This window comes from Felis catus, chromosome D1, assembly GCF_018350175.1.
Source record: "Felis catus isolate Fca126 chromosome D1, F.catus_Fca126_mat1.0, whole genome shotgun sequence".
NCBI lineage: Eukaryota > Metazoa > Chordata > Mammalia > Carnivora > Felidae > Felis > Felis catus.
In genome coordinates this window covers 12,288,584-12,305,386 of record NC_058377.1, presented here as the reverse complement: position 1 = coordinate 12,305,386, position 16,803 = coordinate 12,288,584, and the positions used below count along the sequence as shown (strand labels likewise).

Here is a 16,803-nt window from a genome sequence, read left to right as displayed (position 1 = left end):
AGAAAGTCTTCCAACTCCATGGAAGCAAAACTGAAAGCTAGACAACGACCTCGCGCCGACTGGCAGGAGCGACCTGCCTCATCTCAGACCTTTGAGGGGATTCCATGTCCCTCCAAAACCAATGAGGGGATTCCACGTCCCTCCAGAAGGGAGGATCGGAACGTCTTCCGAAACTCCCGGCCCGTGGTCCTCCAGTGCGTCCACTTAGACCGCGTCGAGCACTACCAGAATTTCAGAAATGAGCTCACACAGAAAAGACGGAACGAACAGACACTAACCGTGGCCAGTCAGGCTCTCCGGGTCGGGGGTCCCTCGGGGGTCTTGGGGATCCCGGGCGAGCCCCAAATGTTATGCCCAGAATTCGTGATCCCCAAAGACCACCAGGGAGCCGAGTCCGATGCAAAAGCAAAGAGCCTTTATTCAAGCTAGCTCGAGCTCAATCCCCTATGTGCACCGATGCAGCGGTGAGATGCCGGGGAGAGAGAGCGAGTTTCAAAAGCACAAAGGTTTTATAGGGGTCTAGGGGCTGTTGGTGAGGTAATGGCTGTGGCCTCAGCCGATTGGCTGGGGAAGGGTCTGAGTCCTTTTACGCAGGTCGCCAGGCATGTTTTGATCGGGAAGTTTGAATGGGTGAGTGGGAGGTTACTCAAGGGGAGGAGGCGTGGTCTGAGGTTTCTGCGATTTTCCCGGAAAGGGGGCATGTCGGGGACATAGTCACTCAAGGTGGAGGACACAGAACAAGATGGAGTCGGCCAGTGTAGGTCCGCTCTTTCACTATCTAGTGGCAGAGTGGGGATTCACACCTGATCAGGTAGCCTGGCTTCAGAGTCCATACACTTGGTGACTATGCTCTTCTACTTACTGTGCTAGGGTAGCCAAAGGGCAGCAAGCGGCCGGGGTGGGGTTCTTTGCCTAACAGTTGCAGTTTTATCTTAAAAAGATACATTGTGCAGTATTTACTATGCACAAAACAGAGTAAGTAAAATGCAATCATTCTCAGTGTACTTCCCAGTTAACTTCAATAATAAATCACTCTGCATTAAAATCCTTTCTGTCGACCTTACTTTGATAACATTGTGTCCATACCATTTCCTGAGCAATCACTGTCCTGAATTTGGTGTTTTGCACTGCCTCCTTTATTTTTAAAAACTACTTTCATTGCATATGTATCCATAGTGTATCTCTAAGGGTAACATAGAATTGTTTCACCTGCTTTGAAACAATATAAATGGAGTTATACTAAACATGTTCCATGGCTTGCTTATGTTTGCCACTTGGTTTTGCTAGCACATTTAAAAATAAAAGTAAATTTTGGGGTGCCTGGGTGGCTCAGTCCCTTAAGCGACCAGCTTCAGCTCAGGTTTGTGAGTTCGAGCCCCGCAGTAGGCTCTGTGCTGACAGCTCCAAGCTTGGAGCCTGCTTTGGATTCAGTGTCTCCTTCTCTCTCTGCCCAGCCCCCCCCCCCGCTCCCCCCCCCCCGTTCATACTCTGTCTCTCAAAAATAAAGAAATGTTATAAATAAATAAATAAATAAACAAACAAACTAAATTTGAATGCTTTTTGATGGGATATATATTTCAGTTACTATCACCTCCTATGTCTTACACCCATCCATTTCACATATTTTAATTACCCATCAGGCCCCTGAAGCCATTTGAGCTTGCAGTCCCTGATTTAAGAAGGCATCCTGGGGCGCCTGGGTGGCTCGGTTACGTGGCCGACTTCGGCTCAGGTCATGATCTCACGGTTGGTAAGTTCGAGCCCTGCATCGGGCTCTGGGCTGATGGCTCGGAGCCTAGAGCCTGCTTCCGATTAAAAAAAAAAAAAAAGAAGGCATCCTGTGTAGCCATTCATATACAAAGTTTTAATAACATGGGAATTTACATGTGTTATATTGCGTTATAATAACACTTATGTTCTATTGGACAAAAATGATATAAAATTGTATATATTATGCTCTCACCTATATGAACAAAATATGCATAGAAAGGCTAGAAGTAATTTTGCCAAAATGTTATTTTTGGCTGGTGGCATTTTGTGTGACTTGTGATATGCACTCATTATATTTTTCTGAATTTACAAAATAATTGTTCATTTTTGTCAAAAAACATTTTTTAAAAATCTAAACCATTGGGGTGCTTGGGTGACTCAGTCAGGTGAGTGAGTGTCTGACACTTGATTTAAGCTCGGGTCATGATCCTGTGATCAAGCCCTGCATTGTCTGTGCTGAGCCTGGAGCCTGCTTGGGATTCTCTCTCTCTCTTCCTCTGCCCCTCTCCTGCACACCCACACTCCCCCCCCCACCCCAAATTTAAGTCATCTATAAAATATTTTAATAGGGCCACTATTGTTTCCCTTTATTCCTTAATCATATCAACTTCAATTAGGTTATGTTGATATTTTTAACTACTTAACATAAACCCATCAATTCTTGCATTGTCCTCTTAGTAGATCACAACACAGCAATCTGGATGAAATAGAGGGGTGACAGCCAGGCACAATGTATAGTCTAGATTAAAGAATAAATATATTAGCTCTGCTGACTCATTTGTCTTAAACCCTATCAAACAAAGATTGCATTCACAGAAGGGAGAACGTGTGTGGTATTTCTAAAAAAGCAGTCCAATCGGTAAGAATTTGCCAGATTTTCTCCTGTCAAAGGAAGACGGTGCCCCGATGTGCACCAATACGTAACCTGTAGAGATGGATATGTAGCCAGATAAAAGTGACAAGGGACGATCTGTCAGCTCTTCTTGCTTGGGCTCCAAGCTGACCCAGCAGACACATATTTACCTTGTCTACCAGCAGCTTGCCTGAGCATTCCAAGTCCCATGATTATTGGCATTCTGCTTTATGTATCCGCTTCTTCTGAGTTTGGTTAGCATGAAAAGAGTCCCAGACAATCTGATTACATTTGGAGGCTCTTACGAAACGTTCCTTGACATATGAAGCCTGAAGATTAGATCCTGGAACACAGCATCCATGTCAACATACCGCTGTTCTAGAAAGCCTTATCTAGACGGTCCTCTGGTTCAGCATTTCTTAGATCACATCCCCTTCACATCTTCTGCGCTTCACGGGTGCAGTGACAATACCTCAATGCCATTTCAGTTTTTTCAACTTATTAACAAGCCTTGCATTGCCAAAGGGAAGACTTGGCAATCGCAGGTGCCAATTTAAGTATTTTCCAATAAAATCCTAACTTTCTCTCAGTTAGCTGGTATATGAGCACAATACACAGGTTTTGTTTTTCGTGTTTTTGTTTTGTTTTGTTTTTTTTTTTTGGCCTGGATTCTCTGGTTATGTCTGGCTTCTGACAGTATTTCACATATAAATTATTTTCATAGCCTACTTCATTTTAGGCAAAGCAAAAGATATTGCCACCCCACAGAGAATTTCAAGATTGTTGTGGGGAAACTCTGTAGAACTTGCCAAATGTGGACATGCCAGCAATTTTGAAAATAATCCAGTATGTTGATGTGGGAAGACTGTGCATATAAATTCTTTAATTATCTCTCCTTTTGGCTAAATTTTAGCTCTGTGATGTGAGAGTGGGTCTGAATTTTGCGCTGCTGACATAATATTTGATGGCAGTTCCACCTGGCTCCATTCTCGGCCCGAGTTCAGAGCAATACGGCAGTTCTGTGATGTGGACATAGTTTCTATGCTAAAGCCATCCATTTTAATAAAGTAAAGGTCTAGCCCATTGAGCCTCGTTGAATACAGCTATTGCATTGATCTCTTCTGATGCCACAGCCGTTGAGTTCATTTCCTTAATCACATTTTCCATACGGGCGAAAGCATGAAACTGCTTGGTATCTTCCAGAGTGCATGCATTCTAATTTCGGAATTTAATCAAATGGAACTGGCTTCCTGACAGAGTAAACAGACCAAAATACTGTATCCAGACCAGCTGCCAACCTAGCAGCCTGAATTTATTTTTCTTTGCTTTGCTAAATGCATCTTGAATTTTTGAAAACATAGTCCGGGTTCAGGAAATTTAGCATTTTTGAACCAAGACCAGTCACCTCTAATATTTTTCCGTAAATACATCCATTAAATTTCAGAAGTCAGGTAGCTGAGATAATCTTTTCTCACCTATCTGTGCCAGAGAAGAAAACATATTCCTCTCTTCTGTTGAATGCAAGGATTGTGTGTACGTAGCCCTTGTCATTTGGGCTCATCTAATAAATAGGGAACACTTGGAAATATCTACACATGTTTTTTTTCTGATTACTACTTCTGTATTTCCTATGCGAGTCTTATAATATTACTCATATCTGAAATCTTTCCAAGTATCTTCGGTGCCATTTTTATATATCATTTCATATATTAATATCAAAGCTTTATTTATACTATAGACTCAGTGTGGCAATCAGGACACAGGAAGAAATAAAAGAGTCAGCTGGGCAGACTACCTATTTCTCAAACCACTTGTTTTGTGAAAGAGGGCTTGAGGAGGCACAGAACATATTACCAATTCCTTTGTTGTTGCTAATTCTTTTTTAACATTTTTTTAACGTTTATTTATTTTTGAGACAGAGAGAGACAGAGCATGAACAGGGGAGGGACAGAGAGAGAGGGAGACACAGAATCTGAAGCAGGCTCCAGGCTCTGAGCCGTCAGCCCAGAGCCCGACGCGGGGCTCGAACTCACGGACAGTGAGATCATGACCTGAGCCGAAGCCAGACGCTAAACAGACCAAGCCACCCAGGCGCCCCTGCTGTTGCTAATTCTAACGTATCCATCTTGGAAACAGACTCTTTTGTAGTATATGTGTCTTTTATTGACCAAAAATGGTTTCTGTTTCAATATCCTTGAACACCAGACCAGGGATGGCATTTGTTATCTACTCAGGAGATACTCAGAAATGCACACCATCTCACATCAAATGGATACCACTTTCCACAAGAGTGTATTGACACCCTCACTTCCTACAGGCCCGGGAATGCCCCGCCACCCCCACCCCAGTTCAGATCCCCAGTTCCCTCTTCAGGCTGGTCATGTGTCAACCTTCAGCTCGGCTATCACTTCCTCCCAGAAGCCTCTCTTGCTCTCTTCTCTTCCCTTTTCACACTCTTGGTTTCAAATACCATCCATATGCTAAGGCCTACCATATTTAAATCTCCAGTCCAGCTTTCTTCTGAGCCTCAGACATGCACGTACAACTGTATACCCAGTATCTCCACTTGGGTGGCATCTTAAAGTAAACATGCCCAAACCAAATCCTTCAAAAAACCCAAACCTAGCCCTAATGTTGCATTACATATCCACTGCTGTGAAAAAATGACCACAAAATCTAGTGGCTTTAAACAACAATAAATATATTACCTCAGAAATTCTGTGGGCCAGGAATTTGGCATTAGCTTAGCTGGCTGATTCTGGCTCAAAGTCTCTCAACAGTTTGCAGTCAAGATGTTGACCAGGGCTGGAGTCATCTGGAGGCCTGGATGGAAGATCCCCTTCCAGGACGGTTCATTCCTATGGCTTTCAAGTTGGTGCTGTCTCTTGATAGGAAACCTCAGTTCCTCCCTACATGGACCTCTTCACAGGGATCCAGAGAGCTGTTTGAGTGTCCTCATGACATGGTGGCTGGCTTCCTCCAGAGCAGGTGACCTAAAAGAGAGCAAGGAGGATGCGGTACTATCTTTTGTGACTCAGCCTCATAAGGCAAACACTGGCACTTTCTCAGTATTTGATTGGTCACACAAGCTAGCCACAATTCATTGTGGAAGCGTTGTCCACAAGGGTGTAAATACCAGGAGACAAGAGCCGCTGGGGCCATCTTGGTGGCTGGTTACCACCCCTTTCTATCCAGTTGTTCATATCAGAAACTGAGAGTCATCTTTTAACACCTCTCTACCACCTCTAGTCAACACCAAGTCTAGCCTACCTCATCTCTGTTTTGACTTTGTCTGCTATTATCACTCTAGCCCAAGTCACATCACCTCTTATCTGTAGTCCAATAGCCACTTAGTTGCTTCCTCTCTAAAATGGTAATAAAAATGACTACCTCGTGAAGCTGTAGTGAGGATCAAATGAGACAAACTATTATTGTAGAAAAGTGCCTGGAAGGGAACCAGTGCTCAGTGTTTTGATGAATACAGCACTTCTGGTAGACAACTACTGATCTGCTTTGGTGGCATCTGAAGAAGTCTTTCCAGGACGAGGGAGTTAGCTCAGTGGGTTGGGGAGGCTTGGTGACCTGCTCCTTCTGTGATACAAGAGAAGTGCAGTGGGACTCTCAGTCACTAGGTCCTGGGGCGGGTAGGAGAGCAGAAACGAGAATGCAACCGTGGGAGCAGGTGGAGTTGATGGCCTGGCCTAGACATGGGAGCAGGACGCTTTAGAAATCCCATGGCAGTGCATAATCCCCAAATCACAGGCTTTCAATTTTTCTGGGGTAAAGACCCTTTTGAGAATCTGCTGAAAGACACTGACAATCTATATGGAAAAAGAACAACACATAGTTTCATGCATGCAAAATTGGGCAAGTAAGTTTCAAGGAGTTTGGGAGTCACGTAAGAGTTCCTGCTTTGAACACAGAGCTCCTTCCCTGGCAATCAAATTCAAAGGCTATTTTATAACAAACAGATGTGGGAGTGGGAACGGCCCTCAAATTACATACGACCGTTTCAGGTTTTACTCTATGGATGATAAAACTTAATGAAAACTTCATTTTAATAATTTAATAAAACTTTCTTTTTCAAAAGATTGTCATTTATATTTTGAAGGTATTGTTTATAGACTAAAATACATCCTATCTCACACACGTACTCCTGTTCATACTTTGTCTCTGCTTTTGACATTAATATCTTCTTTAGTCAAAAACATAGAGGGGTGGAGCACCTGGGTGGCTCAGTTGATTAAACGTCTGACTCTTGATTTCAGCTCAGGTCATGATCTGATGGTTCGTGAGCTCGAGCCCCAAGTTGGGAGCCTGCTTGCGATTCTCTGTGTCTCCCTCTCTTTCTGCTCCTCCCCCGCTGCTCGCACACGCACTTCCTCTCTCTCTCAAAAACAAACTTAAAACAAAAGAAAAATATTTTTAAAAATATATAGGTACCTGGGTGGCTCAGTCAGTTAAGTGTCCGACTCTTGATTTGGATCTCACAGTTCATGGGTTCGAGCCCCCTATCAGGCTCTGTGCTGACAGCTCAGAGCCTGGAGCCTGCTTCAGATTCTGTGTCTCCCTCTCTCTCTGCCCCTCTCCTGCTCATGCTCTTTGTGTGTGTCTCTCTCTCAAAAATGAACATTAAAAAAAAAAAGACTTAAACATAAATAGTAAAAAGTTATAAATAAATAAATTATCACATTCTATTCTTTTCTCCAGGTTGCATTTTATAGTTTTGAATAAGTGTGGGAGTAACTTTGTTACCAGCAGGCTGTTTCTCTGTTCTCAGTGATGAGATCTCACTAAGACTACAGCGTCTCACCACATGACAGCCAAGAGCTGGGGCAGTGTGTGTGTGTGTGTGTGTGTGTGTGTGTGTGTGTGTGTGTGTGATATCACTTATGTAGTGCTGCTTTTTATTTTGCAACAGAAGCAGCCTGGGACCATACCTCAGGAAGCCACGGTGTCATTTGTCAGAATGCTACTACCCTCCCCAAATTCTTTATCTGCAGGATACTGGAAAATTAAGGAAGCTAATAGGTATAATGCCAATTACTCTTATGCCCCATGCTTAACATGTGCTATGCCTTTAATTATTACCCCCAATGTTACCAAAAAAACCCCTTCTGGCTACCTATCACTGGACAAGCTAATAATCAAGACATGAGTTTTGGGTCACCTTGGGTGGCTCAGTCAACTAAGTGTCTAACTCTTGGTTTCAGCTCATGACCTCACGCCCCGTGAGATCAAGCCCCATTTCGCCTACAATTCTATACTTTAAAAAATAAACTTGTTGGGGAGCCTGGGTGATACAGTTGCTTAAGTGACCAGCTCTTGATCTTGGCTCAGGTCATGATCTTGTGGTTCATGGGTCTGAGTTCCACATAGGGCTCTGTGCTGACATCGAGGAAGGTGCTTCAGATTCTCTCTCCCTTCTCCCTCTGCCCCTCCTGGCTTGCACAAGCACTCTCCTTCTCCCTCTCTCTCTCTGTCTCTCGAAATAAATAAATAAACTTAAATATATATGTGTATATATATATAGAGAGAGAGAGCGAGAGATGAGCTTTAATTGGAAAGGAACAGATGCTTTATTCAGGAGGTCATCCACCTGGGGAGAAGGTAGACTCTTGTCCAAACACCAACTCGAGGTTTCTGCCTGTCCCAAAGATTTTTTAAAGGAACTTTAGGGCAGTTAATCAGCAAAAGGGGAGCACAGTGATCTGTGACATTTCTTGATTACATGCAGACACAATGGTGCCAGCTATAGACCCTATCTCGGTGCTTGGAGGTTATGTACTGGTGCCCCGGGGGGAGGTTGTACCAGAGGGTTTCGTTCTGAGTCTTTCTAGGAGACGAGGCATGATCAATAAATATACAAAGACAGGTATAGTTAATCAATCACACAGGCTAAAGGTTCTTGCTAAAACTTAAAGACCATTAAATTGGCCAGAGGCACCAAGGTGGTGGTTTCACCAAGCCCGAGAGAAAGAGGTTTTTACTTCCATTTTGCAGAGCAGAAAACTGAGTCATGAAGTCATTAGTCCAGGCAGAATCCCTACCCAGAATTCCTCCTTCCACTGCATGTGTCTGATTAGTGTAGCCCTTTGCAAAGGCAGTTGCTGTCTTGCTGTAGAATAAAGGGAAAGTAGGAGTCAGAAACAAGTGCTTAGATCTTCCTTTCCCCTGTAAAGAAGTAAATGACACTCATCTCAAAGAATGGTCAGGCGATCACAGGCTGGGAGGAGAGGCTGGGCTTTGGGAGAATCAGAGCCTAGGGCAGGGGGAGAATTTCAAGATCAGAAGCCAACAAAAGTGTGTCAGAAAGTTGGGGGGAAAGGAAAAGATCCCTGCTTCTAACAATGCGTCGAAAGCATTCAGACTATGCCTTGTCTGGTATAAGCTTGTCAGTTTGAGGGTGGCGTGTGAATCAAAGGTAAAGCATATGTACAACGTTTTTGCAGGGGGGCTGCGATGTCAGAGCGCCCACATCAGAAACCTGCTTGTCTCCTGCGTCCAGGGGTGCGCACTCTTTCTTTGTCTCCCCACCTCACATTTCTGGGGCTATTGGGAAAGATTCTGTCATTTGCACTGCTCAGTGACCAACAGGAAAAGTCTGAATGAGGAGACAATAAAATGGGGAAAATGAGACCAGCAGAAAAGCACCTGAAGCAAAAATCTGTTTCTGGGGAGGTTAAATCGCAGTAAACAGAGGGGATTTTAGAAATCGGGATGCAATTAATGTTCTTGACTTGCGTCCCCCTCAGCTCTGGGGACCAAGTGTGGCAAATGGAAAGAGCATGCCTGGGCTTTACTGTGGGGAAAGAAATGGCTTCTGTCATTGGTAGCCCCTCCTCCAGAGGCTCCAAGCCTGCATTGTGACTCAGCAGCTTAGGCAATAAAGAAACACGGAGCCCCTCCCCCAGGACTTTTTCCATCTTGAAGGAAGAGAATTCCTGGGAAATACAAAGGAATGAGTCTCTAATCTCCAACAGTGGGAATGCCAAGGACCTTGGCCCAGCAGGGGCAGAAGGGACACATGTTATAGGAAGAAGGTGGGCCAGGAAGCCCTGGTCAGCTGCAGGTGCCCAGGGCACCTGAGTCAAGTTCTCCTCTGCTCCTGGAGGCTCTTGTGTGCTAGCTAATTCCTTCCCCAAACATCTGCTTGCTGTCAGGTTAGGAAAGACATACTTGCTTTCCACTTTCTCAGGGATGTTGAGAGGATTCGTGAAGGGCTGTAATGAAGGGAACTGGGAGATTCTGGAGACAGATATTGTTTAATTGCTGAAGTTCTGTCTGTGAGTGAGCTCAGATGTGGAGAGCTGACAGCCGCCTGGGGCATGAGCCAAGGTTCTTGGCAGCAAAGGGCAGGCCCCAGGCACAGTCCGGTCCACCTCTGCCACTCTGAAGCATGATGGACATGAACTCCAGCCATCCTCATGTTAGGTTGGTTATATGCAGAAGCGGGGAGAGGGGATGTGGCCCCTCAGGCTTCATGTCTTGGGAGGCCACCTCCCAAGACTCCCCAAAGAGAAGAAGAGCTGTTAATAGGAAGAGAGGGTTGACAATCAGAGAGCAACGTGTGTCTATCACCCTTGCTTCCTTTGCTCAGTGTAGTAAGATTAGACTGGATGATTCCATTTGCCAGTAGAGTATGTTTAGTTTTTCAGAGTTGTTGCTTCCACTGATGGCTCATTCAATTATGTGGCAGTCATAATCTACTTGTAAGACACAGTAGTTTATAAGGGGATATCACATCCTCTATTTTCTTTGGCTTCCAACAGTTTGGTGAAATATACCCAACCTGGATAAGGTTAACCTTTGGAACCTCCAAAATGCAATACCTCACACCAGATGCTTTATATCCTCCCCATGTAAATGTAAACAGACTGGCTCAGCATGCAGTTCTCCCCACAATTATTCAGGGACCTGGATCCTCTCTATCTACTTTCTTTTCTTTTTTTTTTCTTTTCTCTTTCTTTCTTTCTTTCTTTCTTTCTTTCTTTCTTTCTTTCTTTCTTTCTTTCTTTCAAGTAAGCTGTATGGTCAACGTGAGGCTTGAACTCAAGACCCCAAGATCAAGGGTCACGTGCTCTACCCACAGAGCCAGCCAGATGCCCCTCCATCTTGTTTCTTCTAATTTTGAGAGGGTACCTCATCTGGGTTGCAGCAAGTGGAAAGGGGAAAGCCTATGACCCCTCCTGGTCTGGTCTCAAGAAACCACACTGGGAATTGGACCCATCACTCCCATCACACTTCACTGTTGAGAACTTTGTCACATCTTCATCAGAGAAGGTGGGGAAAGGTAGGACAGCCTGTCAGCACTGTGTCTTGCTACATGTCTATGAACTATAGAAGAAGGGCAGAGTGTGTCACACAGAGTGTAGGGATTAGTTCCTTTTTCCATAGTCAACGAAGAAGATAAATAAGGGAGACAAATGGGCTCATTCAAAGGCACACAACTGGCTGAGGGTTAGCATGGGAGCAGTAACACTGGTGTGGTTCCTCAGCCCGTTTCCTTTTCCCTACCATCCTTCCAGGCCGGCAGGGCAGACCCTTTAAAGGAGCACTGCCCTGGAAGACCTGGGACAGATCATTAACATCACTATGTGGAGCCAACAGAGGTAAATGCAAGATAGCACAGACTGTGTTCAACTCCTCTTCCCTACGCTCAGGCGCAGAGACAGAGGTCATAAGTGCTCTGCCTCCTGGGTCCCCAGCCCACGGGGAGTGGATGTGTGCAGGCATAGAGAATCCTACATGGTGATAACACCCTCTTAACAGGCCATTTCAGGTTGTGGATCTCGGCCACAAGTGTGTTCCTATACTCATTCCAGGTCCCACTGGCTTCTATTATTCTAGACCACCTTTTGCTTTTGACCGCTTGCTTCCCCAGCATGATCAGTCTATGGAGATTAAGAATTCAGTGGGCAAAGAGGTCCAGACTGCAACAATTATGTTCGGTCATCTCTTGCATCGGCACGCTTGCATCGGCATGCACAGCCACCACCCCCCCACCTCCCTCCCACCAAGACTCCTCCAGGAAATCAGTGATTTCGTACCATATGACTCGGATCTCTCCAAGCATCATCAACCTGTGGGCTCAAGCTTGGGGTTCCTTAAGATTCATACCGAAATCTTGTTCATTCTTGGTTTGGATAACTCCTAAAAATAATCCTGGTTCCTTGTAAAACTGTAGCCCCAAAGCCCTTCTGGGAGTCTCTGGAAGTGGGGCAAGGGGTTCCATATGTTCATGTTTCAGGCCCACCCCCTCGGTGAGTCCCTGTGCTGCGAGGTTACAATACTCAGCCCCTGTTGCTCCAGTTTTCTGTGCCTCGACCCTCTGATCTGCCAAGGGTGGGGCCAGAGAAACATTTTTTTGTTTCTCTCCCTGTGGGGAACAACCACAGCAGGGTTTCTTGGGCCCCAGGGGTTGCTAAACCCAGTGAGAGGGCTCTTTCCATTGTGCATACTTCCCAGAGTGTGGTGTGCCCCCAGGATGACGGGGCGTGGGTAGGTCCAAGCACCAAGGGCTGCGTATACCTGTTGACCCTGGACACAGATGCTCATTCACTATGTCCTCTCATCTCACGATGAACTTTTGTGCCCTTCTCTGTAGTTTGGCTCCCTTAGCGCATCCTTCCACTCCTAGTTTGCCAGACAATTCAGTGTGTATCTGATCCCCAGGCACTGACATGACATAAGCTCTTTTTCTAGGAGGAACTTTAGCTTATAGAGCCCAGGGACTCTGGTGAGGTTACAAAACCTCACTCCTATCTGTATCCAAATCTCAACTCGTCTATTACAATATCAGTGCCACCCCCTCAGGTCTCTGGGCACTGCTCAGATGAACACTTTCCTTTAATGCTTTATTAGTGTTTTAAGATGCATGACCTTTCAGTCATGGCTATTGCTGTATTTCTGGGTCTTATCCTCAGATACATTAAAAGAAAAAGGAAGTGTTTATGCACAGACCACATGACTACAGAAATTACCAAGTAGCCGAGACATCTGTTGTTATGGAAAATTATTGAATTGTTCTGTCAATCCCCAAAAGGGCCACCAGAAGAAACTTTCAATCAAGCAAAGCTAAGTTAGACTTCCTGAAATTCAGGGGAGTACCATGTTGACGGTCTTAGCGGTTTCTCAGGAGAGGGAAATGACGGAGGGATATTTTTGGTATTTCAGGCCAAGGGCTAGGTGATTTAGGGCAGCTCTTGCAAATCAGGGAACTAGTTAGTATAGAGCAGAGTTAACGACATGAGAGCTTTGGACTGGTGACCACACAAAGCAGAGGTTCTCAGTAATTCATCAGAAATTATCCTCAGGTTCTCAGTAATTTCTCAGGACTTGGCTCACCCCACGATTTCCATGTGTGTCCTCCGGGGCAAGATGGGGCTTTCTTCCCTCATCTTTTCCTCCTGTATCCTTTCTTGGAAGGGGATCTTCAGCAAAACAGAGGAAAGAGATAAGGATGGGGTTCATGTAATAACTCATGGAAGTTTATCCTCAAGAAGCAATCACAGTAGCAAAACCAAAGAAAATACCTGTCTTTATGAATGTGAAGGAATGAAAAGCCTCTTAGCAATTCCAGACATTCAGGATTGAGTGCTGTCCTCCCCCCCGCCTCACCACCCTCCACATCTCCCACCCCCACTGCCAGATGGATCTGGGTCCTGGGGGGACATTGGAGAAATGGAACCAAATCAAGGATACTTCCTGTAGGGAAGAAGAGTGAGGAACATAGAGACAGAAAGGCCACCCTGATACCTGTAGGCGGCCGACGGGTAACTCAATGGAGAAAGAGGAATATTCTGCTTCATCCTTCGAAGCATCATAGGCCTGTGTGCCTATTCCTTCGCTAGACCGAGGTCCAAGAAGGTGGGCCAGGATTATGACTTCATTGTCATATCCTTCCTGTCGATTAAGGTGACATCCCTTCCGAATAAGGAGTTTTAAAGAGAGTGGATTATGAGTCCAACTTTCCCCTGTTTACAGAAGAACGATCAGCCTTCCCGTCAACTGCATCACAGTTGGATGTATTTGTTGTTTAGAGGTCCAAAATCTTGGACAAAAACGGCAAAAACGGCTGTACCCTGTCGTATCTATCTTTGTGGTTTAAATCTGGCAGTCGTCGACCTTAGCCGCCCCGTAATCCACCTCTCTTCTGTCCTTCATTAAGTGGCTCCTCAAAATGCCTTTTGCGGTGCAATATCATTATATCATCTTTACAGATACCAGTCTCAGGACCGGTCTGCCCTCTGGCAGTTTCCTTAATTGGTGATTTGGCAACATTGGGGTTTTTCTCTTCCAACCTGCCAGTTTCCTTCATTTGAAGCAAATTCTGTCAAATGAATAAGTGCCCCAGCACGATTACCAAGCACAAAACGAAACTGCAAATACGCATTAGCTTACCAGGGTAGCGCCTGGTATATTAACAAGAAAGAGACAAGCATATGAGATTGACAAGAGAATGGAGCATTTCATTTTTTCTTTCTGTTTTATTGCTGCAATATCCCATTTGACGGCCTCCAGCTTTCAGAGCATCAGCTTCCTGCAATGACACTAATGAAGAAATGCTGCTTTTTGTTCATTCTTTAACCAACTGTGTTGCTCTTTAATGGGAATATGGCACTTTCCCCCCATTCATGCAGAGTTATGAGCAGTTGAGTCTCTAGGGGACCTATGATGTGTACAGCACTCTTTTCCCTCTAAGATTTCTCTGATTAGATGGTAAGTACACTTTCTGTCGATAAATTCAACATTCTAGATATTTCAAATTATGGGCAGAAACAGGGATATTTTTCGCGCCTGGAAAAAAATTAAAGAACCCGAGAGGCTTTTTGAATAACATTTCTCTGTGCGATATACTGTTTTAATTATTTCCCAATCATTTTCTTCAGTCTGTTCTTTATGAGGGCACCCGCACTGACAACTATTTTTGTTAATCATTCACACGTAACTGACTTCTAAATAGTTTCTTATTTAAGCAGAAAGTTATTCTGCCATTTTGCCAGAATGTCCACTCAGGGTTGATCTCCCATGGGGCTCATTTAGTTTCTTCTCTGTTTTCTTCTCTGGGTTCCTTCCGCTTGCCCAGAAGCATGGAATTTGATCTTATGTCAGTTCTCTGAGACTCCACCATAATTGAAGGCTGGGATTAAGCTGCCGGGACAGTGGAAGCAGTGAGGTGGATGAACTGTTTTCAACTGAGTTTGATCCCCAATCATGAAATGTAACTGAGTCCTAGGTTAGGTCCAAACCAGCTGGGACATGACCCAAAATCACTCACAGAGCAGACCTGCTTCAAGATCCAGGAACGAAGGAAATATCTTCTGCAGAGTAGGAAACAAATTGGATATCCATCCTCCCTCCCCACAATTTCGGGAGCATTTCATTTCTGCAGAAGACTGGACAGATTTTGATGTTACCACATAATAAATGAATCTATCACACAGATCATCAGACTGGATAGAAATGGATCGGTATTTCACGTGAAGCTTCTCATATTCCATCAAAATAGGTGAACAGATTAAGAAATTTCAGTTGTGGGAAAAGAAAAACTGTTACAATGTTTTTAATTTAAAAACTGTATTTTTCAAACATGACTGAAACTGTTGAGTATTTTTTTTCATGTTTATTTATTTTTGAGAGAGAGACAGACAGACAGACACGAGTGGGGGAGGGGCAGAGAGAGAGAAAGAGACACAGAATCTAAAGTAGGCTCCAGGCTCTGAGCCGTTAGCATGGAGCCCAACACGGGGCTTGAACCCACAGACGGTGAGATCATGACCTCAGGCAAAGTCCAACGCTCAATCGACTGAGCCACCCAGGCACCCCTGAAACTGTTGAGTATTAATGGCTAGCAAAGACTTGCTAACATTGCCATCATGATTACTACTGCCGTTATTAGCCATTCAGACCAACAGTTACTTAGGCACTGTTATAAAAATGGGATGAAAACAATGACAGGATTAAATGACCTAGTCTTTGAATGGAGGCCACTGAGACCACAGGAGAAAGATACATGTAAATAGCTAGCATGTAAATTGCAGAAGCAGGCAATCCAGTGGAAGGGACAGGTAATTCTGACTTAGCGTGCTGGAGAAAGAAGCCATCGGTGAGGTTGGCATTGGCAAAGGGCTGTGGGTAGTGTTGGGTGTTTAGACTGAGGGAAAGGCATAACCAAAGCCATAAGGGCAGGAAAGTGAATCCACATGTCCAGGGAATGATGAGTCACCTGGTGTGCCTGGGGCAGAGGGTTGTAGAGGAACGTGCAGGGAAATAAGCCTGGAGACATAGCTTAGGCTTGGCCTGAATGCCATTCCAGTATTTCCCATCTTAAGGAGGTGTGGTGGTGTATTACAAGGAGTATGGCAGAGTGAGTAAGCCTCGAAATTCCAGCTCTGACATGATAAACTCGCAAACTTGGGCACCACTTTTTGCATTCCTAAAATGAAGATGATAGTCGTCACCACCTAATGTGAAGGTCAAATACATGTGAAAGAGCTTAACCTACTTCCAGGTGCAAGGGAATCTCTCAGTAAAGGGTAGCTATTGTTACTGTAAGTTCTTTAATAAGATAGATCATCGTAGCAGATATAAGAATTCATTGGAAATATAAGAAAGGGGAAGAGGAGGGGCACCTGGGTGGCTCAGTCAGTTAAGCATTGGACTCTTGGTTTCGGCTCAGGTCATGGTCTCACAGCTTCATGGGTTCGAGGCCCAAACCAGGCTCTGGGCTAACAGTGCACTCACACTCTCTCTGCTTTTCTCAAAATAAATAAATTTTAAAAATCCAGAAAGGTGAAGAGGGGCACCTGGGTGGCTCAGTGGGTAGAGTATCTGATCCTTGACTTCAGCTCAGGTCATAATCTCATGGTTCATGAGATTGAGCCCCTTGTGGGACTCTGTGCTGACATTGCAGAATCCGCTTGGGATTCATTCTCTCTCTCTCTCTCTCTCTCTCTCTCTCTCTCTCTCTCTCAAAAAAAAAAAAAAAAGTGAAGAAAAAAATTGCTCTGGAAGTTGATATAATGGCCAAGATGTTAAGTTGAAGGAGGGGATAGAGTTAACACAATTTGGTGGCTCGTATGGTGTGAAGGGTGAAGATGAGTGTAATAAATTCAAGTTTCTAGCTTGTATGATCGAGAAGATTGTAAACTAAAATGCTATTACTTGAGAAAAGAACT

General features: G+C 44.6%; 1 long non-coding RNA gene across 1 annotated transcript; it reads left to right on the top strand.

The window, feature by feature from the left end:
• Positions 1 to 9,530: 9,530 nt before the first annotated feature.
• On the top strand, positions 9,531 to 15,219 carry LOC109492317. Its single transcript, XR_002146158.3, has 3 exons — positions 9,531 to 9,786; positions 11,152 to 11,235; positions 14,712 to 15,219. It is a non-coding gene; the product is annotated as an uncharacterized LOC109492317 (long non-coding RNA).
• The last annotated feature ends 1,584 nt before the right edge of the window (positions 15,220 to 16,803 follow it).